At 38.5% G+C, this 13,552-nt stretch overlaps 1 long non-coding RNA gene across 1 annotated transcript; it reads left to right on the forward strand.

The window, feature by feature from the left end:
* The first annotated feature begins 1,252 nt into the window (after nt 1–1,252).
* Nucleotides 1,253–13,212, forward strand: LOC134478704 (uncharacterized). The gene is made up of 2 exons (XR_010051486.1): nt 1,253–1,470; nt 13,032–13,212. It is a non-coding gene; the product is annotated as an uncharacterized LOC134478704 (long non-coding RNA).
* Nucleotides 13,213–13,552: the final 340 nt, after the last annotated feature.

Below are 13,552 nucleotides of genomic sequence, written 5' to 3' on the forward strand. Positions count from 1 at the left end.
CAGGATTTAAAATTAATTAATTGGCTTTCTATGTTTATCTGTGAGTCTGTCCAAGGCCTCAGCCCCTTGCCTGGCAACGGGAGCTGATTCATAGTAAGTGAACCTCTATGAATCACTGGTCCTGGCTGAGGCCTGTAGTGGCCTGTGAGGCCAGAGACACCTCAAAGGGCAAGATAAGGCCAGCTGTGGACACTTGGCTCAAACATCAATTAGGTAGATAGAGACTGCAGCTGCAGGATTTCTGCAGTCCCACTCCAACCATGTCTTCATGATAAGACAGTTTTACTAAATTGACTTGATTCATTACTTGGAGACGTCCTTAAAGTGACTCCCAAGGTCCTGCTCATTGCCTGCACTTTTCTCAGTTTCCCCACCCCTTGTTTTTGGACCACTTAAAAGTGCGCATCCAGAGAAGTCTTTATCTTAGCGCTCAGAGTCTTGAGCTCAACTAAAGGGCTTTGACCCTCCTGGAGCCCTAAAATCATACCACTTGCCTCATTTCATTTAAGCCTTTGCTATACACTCATTAGGGAGATGGGGGGGGAGGGGTCTAGGTCAGGATCCGATAATTTAGTAGATTATATATATATATCTTTTTTGTCTTTTTCCTTTTTATCGGTACCAGGGATCGAACTCACGACTGCCTGCTTTCACAGCAGGCGCTTATGCCGCTGAACTAAACCCCCAGCCCCGTAGATTATATTTCTTACATCATAATTGTATTACAATAGAAAGATCATGTATCTCTAATATCTTTAAGTTACTGTTCCTCCTATATTTTACTCAATCCTCACAGCACTAGAGGAAATAAAATACCTTGCCCATTCCGCAGAGGAGGGACTTATATTTTACCCAACGGGGAAAACGAGGTCACTAGCTCAACACCACAAGGGATGTGGCTAAAATCTCCTTCTGTTAAAACATTCAAGAAAGGGTTGCCTCAAGTGCATTTTTGACTCCTGAGATGAAAATCCTTTACAGACAAGACAGCATCTGTTTTCACAGTGAAGAGGAAGTAGAAGCCACTTGAGGGAAGTGGGGGGCAGGAGCCAGCATTTCACTTCCTCATTCTGATAGTGGATGCAAATGAGGGGGCAGTTTACAAAGCAGGCTCTCTGGGGGGGGGGCCTTTAAACAAATCAGAGATGGGGAGGCCAAAGAGCCACACCCCTAACTGAAGCCCCGCCCCCGACTCCCCTCCCTTCCCCCACCTTGCCTGCCTGTAACCCCAGCTCAGAAGCGGAATCACTGTGTGCATTTCCCACCCCAAGGAAGGAAGAATAATTAGCCTTCATGGACTCCACCTGCGGCGCTGCCACGTGGCATGAATTTGCTCATTTTCCAAGGTCAGGCCACAGCACAGTAGCAATTTGAAAATTCAGGTCTGGAACTTGAAACAGTAGCATTAGTAATCATAAACATGGAAGAAAACCATGAAGCCATGACACCTTCTGGAAGAGAGAAAAGTAGGTGAGTATTGCATCAAATTGCTACAGAGAGGTAAATGCTACATGATAATCTGGAAACCTCAGGGGATTTGGAATTTGAAGGGAACCAAAGTCGGCCTGTTTTACAGAGTGGTAGAGCTGGATGAATCACATGGACTTTGAAGTTAGCTGGTCTAGTTCGATTCTCCTGTTGCTGTGGGTTCTAAAGGAGCTTGCTGAGCTTCTTTCCTGATATGAATCTGATTGTTCTCATCTTCAAAAGAGCTTGGAACCTTGTTGCTCTGCAGTTCACTTTGGGGGAGCTCTGTTCCTTACTTTGAGCATCACTTCCTGACTCTGGAGGGGAAGATGTGTGCTATTCAGTCTCCCGGAGCAGCTTGTCATGCTGGCTTCCTGATACGAAGCCAATGGCTGTTCTCATTGTCAGAGGAGCATGGGACCTCATTGTCACTGAGGATGGCTGTGGTACTTTTTGGGGGAGCCCTGGCTTACTTTGAGCATTGCTTCCAGGCTCCAGTGCAGAACCCTCAATGTACTGACATAGAGCATTCATCCTGCTGGCATAGACTTCCTGGCTTCTATCACTGACCTTTGCACCTTCCCAGCACAGATCCATGAAATAGACTTGTATGAGTCATTGTCATGGGCTCTAGGTTTTCAACTAAGTCCATGCAGATTACCATGGGATCCAGGCCCTCAGCTGAATTTTCTAGGCTTCCTCTGCTTCTTGTATTTCACTCCTTGGGTGGCCATTATAAACAATATTATAAATTATGTGTCCTCTATTGTTTTGTTCTCCTTGCAAACCCTAACTACAACAGTAGGTGATGCCATTCTAGGTAGAATGAAAGAAGACCTCACTGAGAAGGTGACATGAGGCCTCATGGAAAGGGAGACCCCCAACTGGTACTGAGAGAAAAGGGAGCCCAGGTAGAGGGAAGAGTGATGGAGAAAATACTCGGTTTTTGGAGAAGAACAAACCAAAAATGCCTGATGAGAACATAAAATCAGAGGGATGGATATGGATCATGAGGTAGGAGAGAAAAAATACAAGAGACAAGGAAGCACACTAAAAATACAACATCCAGCACTTAGCCAAAGTCACCCAAGACAGCCCCGTGCCAACACTCCTTGGCCAGACCTACACCTCATCCCTACCAGGCTCATCATGAAAAGGCCATAAATTGGCTCAATGAATAAAATAAGCAACAGGACCTGGCCCTGTGAGAATGACAGCTCCAAATGTCAACAGTTCTTGGCTAGCTTTATACCCTTCTCCTACTAGAGAACATAAATTGGCCCAATTAAGAAAGTAAACAAGGAGTGATTCCCGACAATGTTTAAATCTCTCATCCAGATTAAGTTGTGCGTGTTGGAGATGTGAAAAACCTGGTGCCCTTCTGAGGTGTGTGTGCCAGGGGTGCTTTTACCCAACTCTTCCCCTGCTTGAGAAAAGTATAGGCTGGACCCATGCACCCAACCCATGTACCCAACAGGTAGGAGTCCCAAGACAGACTGAAGGATCAACCCACCCCACCGCGTCCCACACCAAGACTCACACACCCCACCTGGGAGGACCTAAGGACTAGCTGCAAGAGTGCATGCTGGGGGCTGCTCCTGGGATCTCCTCAGCACAGGGAAACCAAGGTAACAACCAACAGACCCACCTGACTGAAGAGGAGACCAGGAGGAGAGTTTTGCTTCAGGACTGAAGCATTATCCTACCCCAGAAACTGGGTGAGAAAAACTTGAGAAATAGGTGTAGAAAGGAGGAGAACTAAATAGAGATCTGCTGGGATCCCTTGGGAGACCTGGGATCAGATTAGCAAATTCACAAGGCCTGTATTCTATTGAGAGAACCCAGGCTCGGGATGAAATTGTCAAGTGGGGTGTTTCTGAAAAATATGGTACTCTTGGTAGTCTGATGATATCTTTGGCCTCTGATACTGCTGCCTACATTCAGCAGAAATAGTGGGCTGAAGTACAGTATTGTAGGTTAATATGTAGGTGACCTGTCTGCACTAAAATCACAGACTTCTTAACTCTGGTTAAGGGACATTCATGATTGTTTCCTAGGGTCTGACAATGTCCAGTTGTCATTTGATGCCATTAATGTCACTAAATTTACACTACCACCAAGGCATCATGGCAATGGATAATAATTAGTTCTCTCTCTATGCCAGTATCTGGAGTTCCTGGGGATCATAAACAATAAATACATATATATATATATATATATATATATATATATATATATATAGAGAGAGAGAGAGAGAGAGAGAGAGAGAGAGAGAGAATATCATGAGGAAACAAAGCAACAGAACCCCTCAAGGTCTCCCAACTGTCCTAAGTCAGAACAACACAAATGGAGAAGAAAAAAAATACCAGGTGGCTGAACTCCACAAAAAGTCTGCAGAAGCAGTGAAGAAACTTGATAAGTTCAAAGAGCAAAATGAACCAAAAATTCACAGCATTGTCCCTCAATACAACCAAACTGAATTTAGGGAAAATCAGTAGAAAATTGGACAAGCTGACCAAAATGATTCAAAGCATGAAAGCCAGATTCAACCAGAATATAGAATCCTTAAAAACATGTCAAGCAGAAATACTTGAGATTTAAAAAAATATATAGAATTCATAACTTGCAGAAATAACCAAGGCAGAGACAGTGTATCTAAAATGGTGGAAAAAATAGTAAATTATGAAGATATAGTCAAAGAAGCCACAAAAAAAGAGAATCAGAAAAGACTATCCAGCACCCGCCAGATGACACTGAGATGAATCTATGGCTGACTGGAGTTAGACAAAAGCTAGAAGATAATACAGATGGAATTATTAGTATGTTTAAAGAAATCATAGTAGAAAAATTTGAAATATAAAAAAATAGTTTAAAATAAAAGTGAGGCTTACAGAACAACCATGACAAAAGAAGCAGCTCACTAAGACGTATCTTTATTAAATTGCCAGACATCCAAAAACACAATTTGAAAATCAGTCAGATTAAAAAAAACACAGAAAAATTTCACATAAACAAATTATAATTACAATAGACTTCTTAATACAAACCTTAAAGTCAAAAGAGCTTGAGTGAAGTACTTCAAGGCCTAAAAGCAAATAACTTTCAACCCAGGTTAACTTATCCAACAAAGCTGTCTTTCAAAAATAGAGAAATAAGGCTATTTTATGAAGATCAGCAGCTCAAAAGATACATGAATGCTAAACCAGCACTTCAAAACATACTCAAGAATATCTTAGGCAGAAACAAAAAAATTATTACAGCTAAAAACCCAGATGAATGAAAACACCAAGTAAGATCAACAGATAAAACATCAAAAAATGACAGGAAAAGAAAACCAAAGTCATTTCCAACAGAGAAAGAATGCAATGATAGTACATAATCAACACATCTCAGTAATATCTCTCAACTCTCCAACTAAAAGACACAGATTGGCAGACTGGACCAAAAAAGCAGAATCCAACAGTCTGTTGTATTCAAGAAACTCATTTAACCCACAGAGATATTCATAGTCTAAAAACTGAAGGATAGAAACAATATATCATGTACTAGGAACCACAAAATAGACATAGCAATTTTAATTTCAGACATGGTAAACTTCGAGGTAAAACAGACTAGAAGAGACAAAGAAGTTCATTACACCCTGCTTGGAATGATTCAGTGAGAAAGGCTAACGAAGGCTGCATATTTATATACTGAATCCTAGGGCACTTATCTTCATAAAACAAATACTGCTGAACCTTAAAAAGAAATGAACACTAACACAATCATAACTTCAGTTAAGTTAGTCACGATACTTGTACAATTCACCAAAACTTCTGGACACTATAAAAAGCAGTCCTAAGATGAAAACTCATCACCAGTAATGGCTCACATTATGAAAACAGAGTAAGCTCAAATAAATAACTCTGTGAGGAACTGTAAGACACTTGAGAAGCAATAACAAGCCAGATTCAAAATAAAACTAAGGAGACAAGTTATAAACATTAGGGCAGAAATCAATTAAATTGAGACTAAAAAATGTTTAAAAAATCAAAGAGCAGTTCTTTCAAAGAAAGAAATAGATATACCCTTTCCCAGACTTACCAAGAGAAAGAAACAAAAAGACCCATGTCAATGCAATTAGAAATTTAAAAGGTGCAATCACAATAGACACTTGTCAAAATGCAGAAGATAGTAACTATTTTGAAAAAGTATATTCCAACAAATTGATAAAGTTTGATGAAATAAACAGATAGACTCATACAAATGACCATTCCCAAAAACAACTCAAAGGATACAAAATGCTGAACAGCCCAATCACAAGCAAGGAAATACAGACAATAAATAATAAACCTACCAAGCAGAAAAAAACATGTATTTTTCTGCTTAATTCTACAAAACCTTTAAGGATGCACTGATGCTTCTCAAGCTCTTCAAAGATACTGAAAGTGACTGAACGCTTCCAAATTCATTTATGGAAGCCAGCACCATCCTAATTCCAAAACAGAATAAAGACCCCACTAAAATCTCCCACATGAACACAGATGTAAAAATCCTCAACAAGACATTAGTGAAAAGAACTCCCATCATAAAAAAAGATCATATATCATGATCAAGTAGGTTTCATCCCAGAGATGTAAGGATTATTCAACACACATAAATGAATAAATGTAATAAATAACATAAACAGAAGCAAGGTCAAAAGCCACATGATTGATGCCGAAAAAGACTTCTGAAAAATCCAATACCCCTTCATGATACAAACCCTGAAGAAAATAGGCACAGATAAAAAGTTGTCTATGACAAATGAACAGGCAACATCATTATTAAATGGGGGAAAACTAAAAGCATCCTCCCTAAAATCAGGAACAAGACAAGGACACCCTTCTATTCAACATAATACTTGAAACATTAGCCAAAGCAATCAAAAAAGAGAAAGAAATAAAAGGAACACATATAGGGGAAGAAGAACTCAAATTATCATTATCTTCAGATTGCCTGATAATCGGTGTAGAATACCCTGAGAACTACTCACAAAAAAACTATTAGAATTAATGACCATCTTCAGTAACGTAGCAGGATACAAGATCAACACACAAAAATCATTAGCATTTATGTACACTAATAATTAAATCAATTAGAGGAAAATTATGGAAAAATACCATTCATAAAAGTGAAATACATAGGAATAACCTAACCAAGGAGATGAAAGACTCTTTATAAACAAAATTACAGTTCTCTAAAAAGGGAGATTAAAAATAATGTCAGAAATGTAAAGGTGTCCCCTGCTCCTGGATAGAAAAAACCAAAATTATCAAAAATGCTATACTCCCAAAACTATTAAATACATTCAGTGCTGTTCCAAACAAAATATCAACAGCATACTTAACAGATGTAGATAAAACAATCCTAAAATTCATTAAAAAAAAAACTAGACCTAGAATAGCAAAAGAAATCTTCAGTCACAAGAGCAAAGCAGGAGGCTTTAACATACCAGACTTCAAGTTATATTACAAAGCAATAGTGATAAAAACAGCATGGCATTGGAACAAAAACAGATATATGGATCAGTGGAACACAACAGAGGATACAGAAATATTCTCAGATGTATTCAGCTATTTGGTCTTTGACAAAGGGGTCAAAAACATTCTTGGAGGAAAGAGAGCTTATACAAATGGTGCTGAGAAAACTGGGTAACTGCTTGTAGTTGGATTCCCACAAGTTTGAGGCCAGCCTGGACTACATGGTGAGTCCAAGGCCAACCTGAACTATATAGTCTCAAAACACTGTCTCAAAAAACAAAAACTAATGGGGCTGAGGATTTAGCTCAGTGGCATAAGCGCCTGCCTTGCAAGCAGGCAGTGGTGAGTTCAATCCCTGGTATTGGTAAAAAGGAAAAAGACAAAAAAAAATCTAAACAAAATCAGGAACAAGACAAAAATGTCTGGTATCACCACTTCTATTCAATATAGTTCTCAAAAGATTAGCCAGAGCAATTATGCAGGAGAAAGATATAAAAGTGATATGGACAGGAAGGAAGAAGTTAAATTATTATTTACAGATGACATGATCTTCTACTTAGAAGAGGCAAACAACTCCACAAAAGACTCCTAGAATTAATAACCAATTTTGGTAGCATAGTAAGAAACAAATTCAACACTTAAGAATCAGTAGCATTTTGTACAACAATAACAAACTCACCAACAGAGAAAGTAGAAAAATAATAACTTTCACCATAGCATGAAGAAAAAAAACAAAACAGGAATTAAACTAGCCAAGAAAGTGAAAGACCTCTATCATGAAAACTATAGTCCTCTGACAAAGGAGACTGAAAAGGACATCAGAAAATGAAAAGATACCCCAGACCCTGGACACTCAGAACAAATACAGTCAAAATAATTGTGCTTCCAAAAGTGTTACACAGATTTAACCCAATCCCAATAAAATTCCAGTAGCGTTCCTCACAGAGCTACAGAGAGCAACCCTCAAATTCAAATGGAATCAGGAGAGACCTAAAAGAGCAAAAATAATTCCTGGCAACAAGGGCAAGGCAGGGAACATCACAATAGGAATCAAAGTAGGAAATTATATTTTTCTACAAATCTATAGTAATAAATAGCACAGAATTTTAAAAAACAGACCTGTGAATTAATGAATCAAAATAAAAGAATACAGAAACAACTCCAGGCATATTCAGCTACCTTATCTTTGACAATAGTGCCAAATGCTTTTTCTGGAAGAAAAATAGCCTCTTTAACAAAGGTACTGGAAAAATTGGCCAAAGATTGAACTAAGATTCATATCTCTCATCATGCACTAAATTAAAATCAAAATGGATCAAAGATCTAAATATGAAAACAGAAACAATCTGCTGGACCATGAAAGGGATAAAACACATACATGAAGATAGAGTTTTAGGTGAAAATTTTGTGAGTGGAACTCTAGTTGCACAAAAAATACCAAGAATCAACAAATGGAATTATATCAAGTTAAAAAGCATCATCAGCATAGCAAAAAAAACTAACAACTTAGTGAAGCGACAAATCACAGAATGGGGGAAAAATTGCCACTACTTCTCAGACAAAAGACTAATATCTAGAATCTATAAAGAACTCAAACATTTTAGACCTCCAAATTTAAAGGCACGATTAAAAATGGACATCTGAAATGAACAGACACTTCTCAGATGAAGTACAAATGGCCAAAAAAATACATGGAAAAGTGTTCAACATCACTGGACATTTGGAGAAATGCCAATTAAAACAACATGGGAATTTTATCTCACTCTAGGAAAAATGGATATCATCAAGAAATCAACCAATAACAAATGCTGGTGAGACTATAGGGGAAAAGAAAATTTACATAATTTTTGATGGGACTGTAAATTGGTAGAATTGTGAGAATCAAAGATTCTTCAAAGACTAAAAATTGAAGTTCCTTTCAACTTGGCTATTCTTCTTGGTATCTTTCTGAACATTTTAAAGACATCATACAACAATGCTGTGTTCATACCCATGTTTATGGTAGTACACTTTATTATAACTAAATCTTGGAAGCAGACTATGTGTCCTATTCATAAAGGATAAACTTGTGTCATTTGTGGAAAAACCAATGCACCTTGAGACGCTGTTAGGCAAAATAAATCAGAAACACAAGCTTAAATATTATATGGTTTTCTCATATATAAGAAACTCAATATAACTGTTGGGAAAGAGAACAAGAAGTCACCAAAAAGCAAGCCCTCCCAGCAAACCAGAGCCATGCATGGGCTGATGAGGGGACAGCCAGATGCCAGCCCCTTCTGGCCCACTGTCTGGGAAACAAGAGCCACCCCACCCCACCCCACTATAAGCAACCAGCCAATCTGGAGAAACACAGGTTGCAATGATAGCTACTGAGGTAAAATACAATTTAATGCTTGTAGTATTTTGTGTTTCACTGACTTTACAAGTCTAAAGCCAGTAATCTGATCATCTATCTATTCAGAGGATAATGATGTGCATTGTGGCATCTATGGGGATCTCCTTCTGAAGGTGGTAGCCACTGTTAATTCCCTATTATTTTGTTTTGAAGCCACGTATCATTTTCATTGTTTTGTTGAGTTGGATTTTATTCTATTTTGTTTTGTTTGATTTTGTTATATCTGATGGCACAGGCAGCTATTTCAAAGATACCAAGATAACATACTATTTTCTTGTTTTGAAGTTCTTTATTGCACTCATTGTTTTGTTTTTATTGGTTCTATTCTGTTCTGTTTTATTTGATTTTTACCTCATCTAAAGGTATCTGCAGCTATTTTAAAGACAAGAGATATTATGGTAACCAATATTGATTTCATGTTGTTTTGAAGTCCTGTGTTTGTTTTGATTACACTGGTTTGTTTTGATTGGCTTTTTTGTTTTATTTTGCTTGGTTTTATTCTCTTTAAAGAAAAAATAAAAAAAGAAACTTAATATATTTTTAAAAGTACAAAATAAAAAAGGAGAGTAAAGAAAGTTATTGGAACCCAGCATGGACAATACAAATAAAAGTGTACCTTGATTTGGTATAATTGTCTTATATATTTTAATATGATATTTTGCCTGTCTGACTGTTAATCCATATATATTATAATTCACTTTATAAAGACATAAATAAATGAATCTGATGCTGGCAAAAAATTTTTTTTAATGGGATGGAAGGGAAGGATTAAAAAGAGTTGGGGATTTAGCTCAGCAGTGTAAGCGCTTGCCTGGTAAGTGCAAGGTTATGAGTTTGATCCCTGGTACCAAAAAAAAAAAAAAATTGAGATGTATTGTGTACATGCACCAATGTCCCGTAATGAATGAAATCATTTTGTACTGCAAACATGTACTAATAAAAATTTAAAACTTTTAAAATCTTTTATCTGTTTTCACATTGAAGATCATGTTGTCTTTAGAAAGGAAAGGATAACAGTAGTATGTTCCAGTGCTAATGCTGGCCCTTTCCATACCTCAAAACAGATCACCTTGGTGATTTCAAATAGTTAGATTTCAACACTAGTTAGATCAGATCCATTGTGTTCTGTATTCTGAACCATTCAAGATACTTAGGAAATGCTTAGATTAGAGATGTCCCCTTGGAAAATCCACAGAAACCATTCTAATGGTTTGCTCTTTTGGTCTCAGGATCATTCACTCTCAACTGGAGATTGTCAAACATATCAAGTAGATAACAGGCTGTCGGTCAAAGCTAGAGAACAGAAGCAACGAGGGGAAAAAGAGAACACCATTATCAAAACAGAAGTGAGGGGCCCAGGCTGATTGTGGCTCTCTAGTTGCTAATGGCTTTAGGGGCTGCCAACCAAGTGAAGCAGTCATTCTATACAGAGAGCTTCCAGTCTTACAAAGCCAAAGCAAGAGGTATCAAACCAAAAGGAGGAAGTTAGGGGAGATTTTATTGGGAAGAAGAAGAAAAGAAAGTTCTAATTTTACAGGAAGAAAATCCAAACAGGAGAATTTCCACATCAACCTTAATTAAGAACTTTTTATGGATCAGTAGCGCAAGAAAATTGTTCAGTTATTTAATGGTCAACTGTCAGATGTGGCTCTGTGGGTTTAAAATGACCTGTTGGAACTCAGGCTTTTTCCCTTTGGTTTTTATTTTGATACAGGGAGCCAAACTCAGGACCTTGCACCTGCCAGGATGATGCTGTGCCACTAAGCTGTATCCCCTTGGTTTTTATTTTGAGACAGCGTCTCACTGTGTAGCCCAGGCTGGCCTCAAATTCACAGTAATCCTCCTGGCTCAGCCTCCCAAATGCTGGGATTAGAGGCATGTGCCACCATACCTGGCTGATTTTCAGTTACTCAGCTTGTAGGATTTAAAGGAAACTGGGATTTTTAAAAATTGGTTATTTGCATTTTAACTTCCTGGAAACTCAGGAGCTTAGAACTCAGGAGTTTAGTAGGGTGAGATTGCATTCCACATTGTCTGAGAAAGTTCAAGCTCAGTCCAAAGTTCACTGCCTATTTTTACTTTAATTCTTGTCACTGTGGCTGATCACCCAACTTCTAGTTTTCTTACTCATAATATAACTACATACTAGATTCTTTACACAAGGGTCTCACTATTCAGACTGTCAAATTGGCAGGGCACTGGTTCTGGAAAAGGTATCCAGCCTCCATGGTTCTTCATGGATGACTGTACTGAGCCTTTCAAAAGTAAAGAGCCTTAGGTGAGAGCCAGGGGGATACTGAAATCCCAACACTATGAGAGACCAAGGCAGAACTGCAAGTTTGACTTCAGCCTGCAAAACGTATCAAGACCCTGACTCAAAATAAAAAATCTAACTAGGTACAAAGGCCATGGGTTCTATCCCTAGTGTATGTGCAAGAGGTCTGAAGGTGAGGAGAAAAATAAGTTCCTTATTGGGCTTTCTGGCTAATCCTGACTAGAAGTTAAAATTTTACTGCAGAAAGCAATTAATTAGACAAGAGGAAGACTATTGTCTGGTCTTAAAAACCTAAAATGCCTTCACCATCCTGTTCTGATCAGTTTTATACTATTCTGTTCTGTATGAATTCACTGTGTGTGAAGATGTGGACAACTATTTGAAAGAAAATGAGACAATAATGATAGACAGTAAAGATCTCCAGTGGTATTTCTTTGAAATCTGTATCTCTTATATTGTTTTCTTATGATCTGTTTTGTTATGTTTAATTTTACCCTCTTTAAAATAAAAAAAATAAAATAAAGAGGCAGAGCTGACAGAACTCTTATTTAATATATAAAAATGCACACACCCATACATCTATACATATACACAGATACTCCCACTCTAGGGTCAGTATATTGCTGCACTAGATAACATGCATCCCCTTAATCACTAGCTTTAAGTAACTGTTATGGTTTGTGTGTAAATGTCCCCCCAAAGCCTCATGTGGTCATGGGGGGTGGTTCTAGCATTTGAGACTGGTTCATTGTCTAGCACTGGCATTGGTGGTGTGCATGCTGTACCCACCCAGGAGCAGGTAGCCGACCTATAAGGGAGGGAAGGAAGCCTGGTTTTCCCTTTTTGCCCTTTTTGCTCTTGTCACTTATGTCTGCCCTAACAGCTGCCCCTCTGCCATGACACCCTGTCTTGGAGCCAGCTGAGTATGGACTGAAACCTCCAAAAACTATAAGCCAAATAAACCTTTCCTTTCTTCATTTGGGGGATCAAGTATTTTGTCTCAGGAAATGAGGGGAAGGTAACCAAGACAGTAACCTTACCTGTAAGGCTTCTCCTAATCTGTCACAGAAAAGGACAAGTGGGCAAGGAAAAAACAAACAAAGCCCACTCAAAGGCATTGTAGACAAGGGGACCCAGATTAGGGTCTTGGGGCCTGGGATCTATCTATGACTGTCCAGAGAGCCAATCAGGTTGTGACAAGTTCCAGATACCAATGAGGCGGCAGAAAGACATAATAGAAGAAAGATTTTATTTGAGGAAAATGGTCCGTGGTTATTCAATTTTTCTGTCCCCCTGCCCTGATACAGCACAGCTTTCTATCTTTCTTTTTTACCTTTTTTTCAGATAAAGTATCTCCCTTTCTAAACTTAATTTCTTTAATTCATTACAGGAGCTGAGTTGACAACCCAGTGAGCTTCTCAGACAACAAAGCAGTGGTGTGTTGCATACCCCATGCAACACCGTATCATCAAAATAGAACAAAGATAAAGAGCCTCAGGACAGGCAGTGACCTGTAAGCAAGGCATGAACACAATTATGTTCCACGCAAAAAATTAAAAACCTAAAATGCCTTTATATGGGCTGGCTTCTCTTATTCTAACTGCCACTGAAAAATGGAACTTTAAAAGTTAAATTTTTTTTCTTTGGGGACAAGCAGCTTTTCCCAAACTCCCTCAGGCCTATGGTATAAATAGTCAGCTCACCTCTCCTCAGCCCAGATCAATACAGAATATTCAGATGCTGGCACCAAAAGACCAAGTCCAGTTCCATTTCTTTGTGGGGAAGAGAGAGTCCCAGGTCCAAGAAGACACAAGCCAGCACTTGTCTGTCCTTGTATCCTCTCCCCACACTTTTGCTTGCCCTAAAAGGCCCTAACACACGTATACATGGGGAGATGATGATCTGAGCCAA

The sequence above is a fragment of the Cavia porcellus genome, unplaced genomic scaffold (genome assembly GCF_034190915.1).
Source record: "Cavia porcellus strain 051 isolate PalLab524CR breed Dunkin Hartley unplaced genomic scaffold, mCavPor4.1 scaffold_14, whole genome shotgun sequence".
Lineage (NCBI taxonomy): Eukaryota > Metazoa > Chordata > Mammalia > Rodentia > Caviidae > Cavia > Cavia porcellus.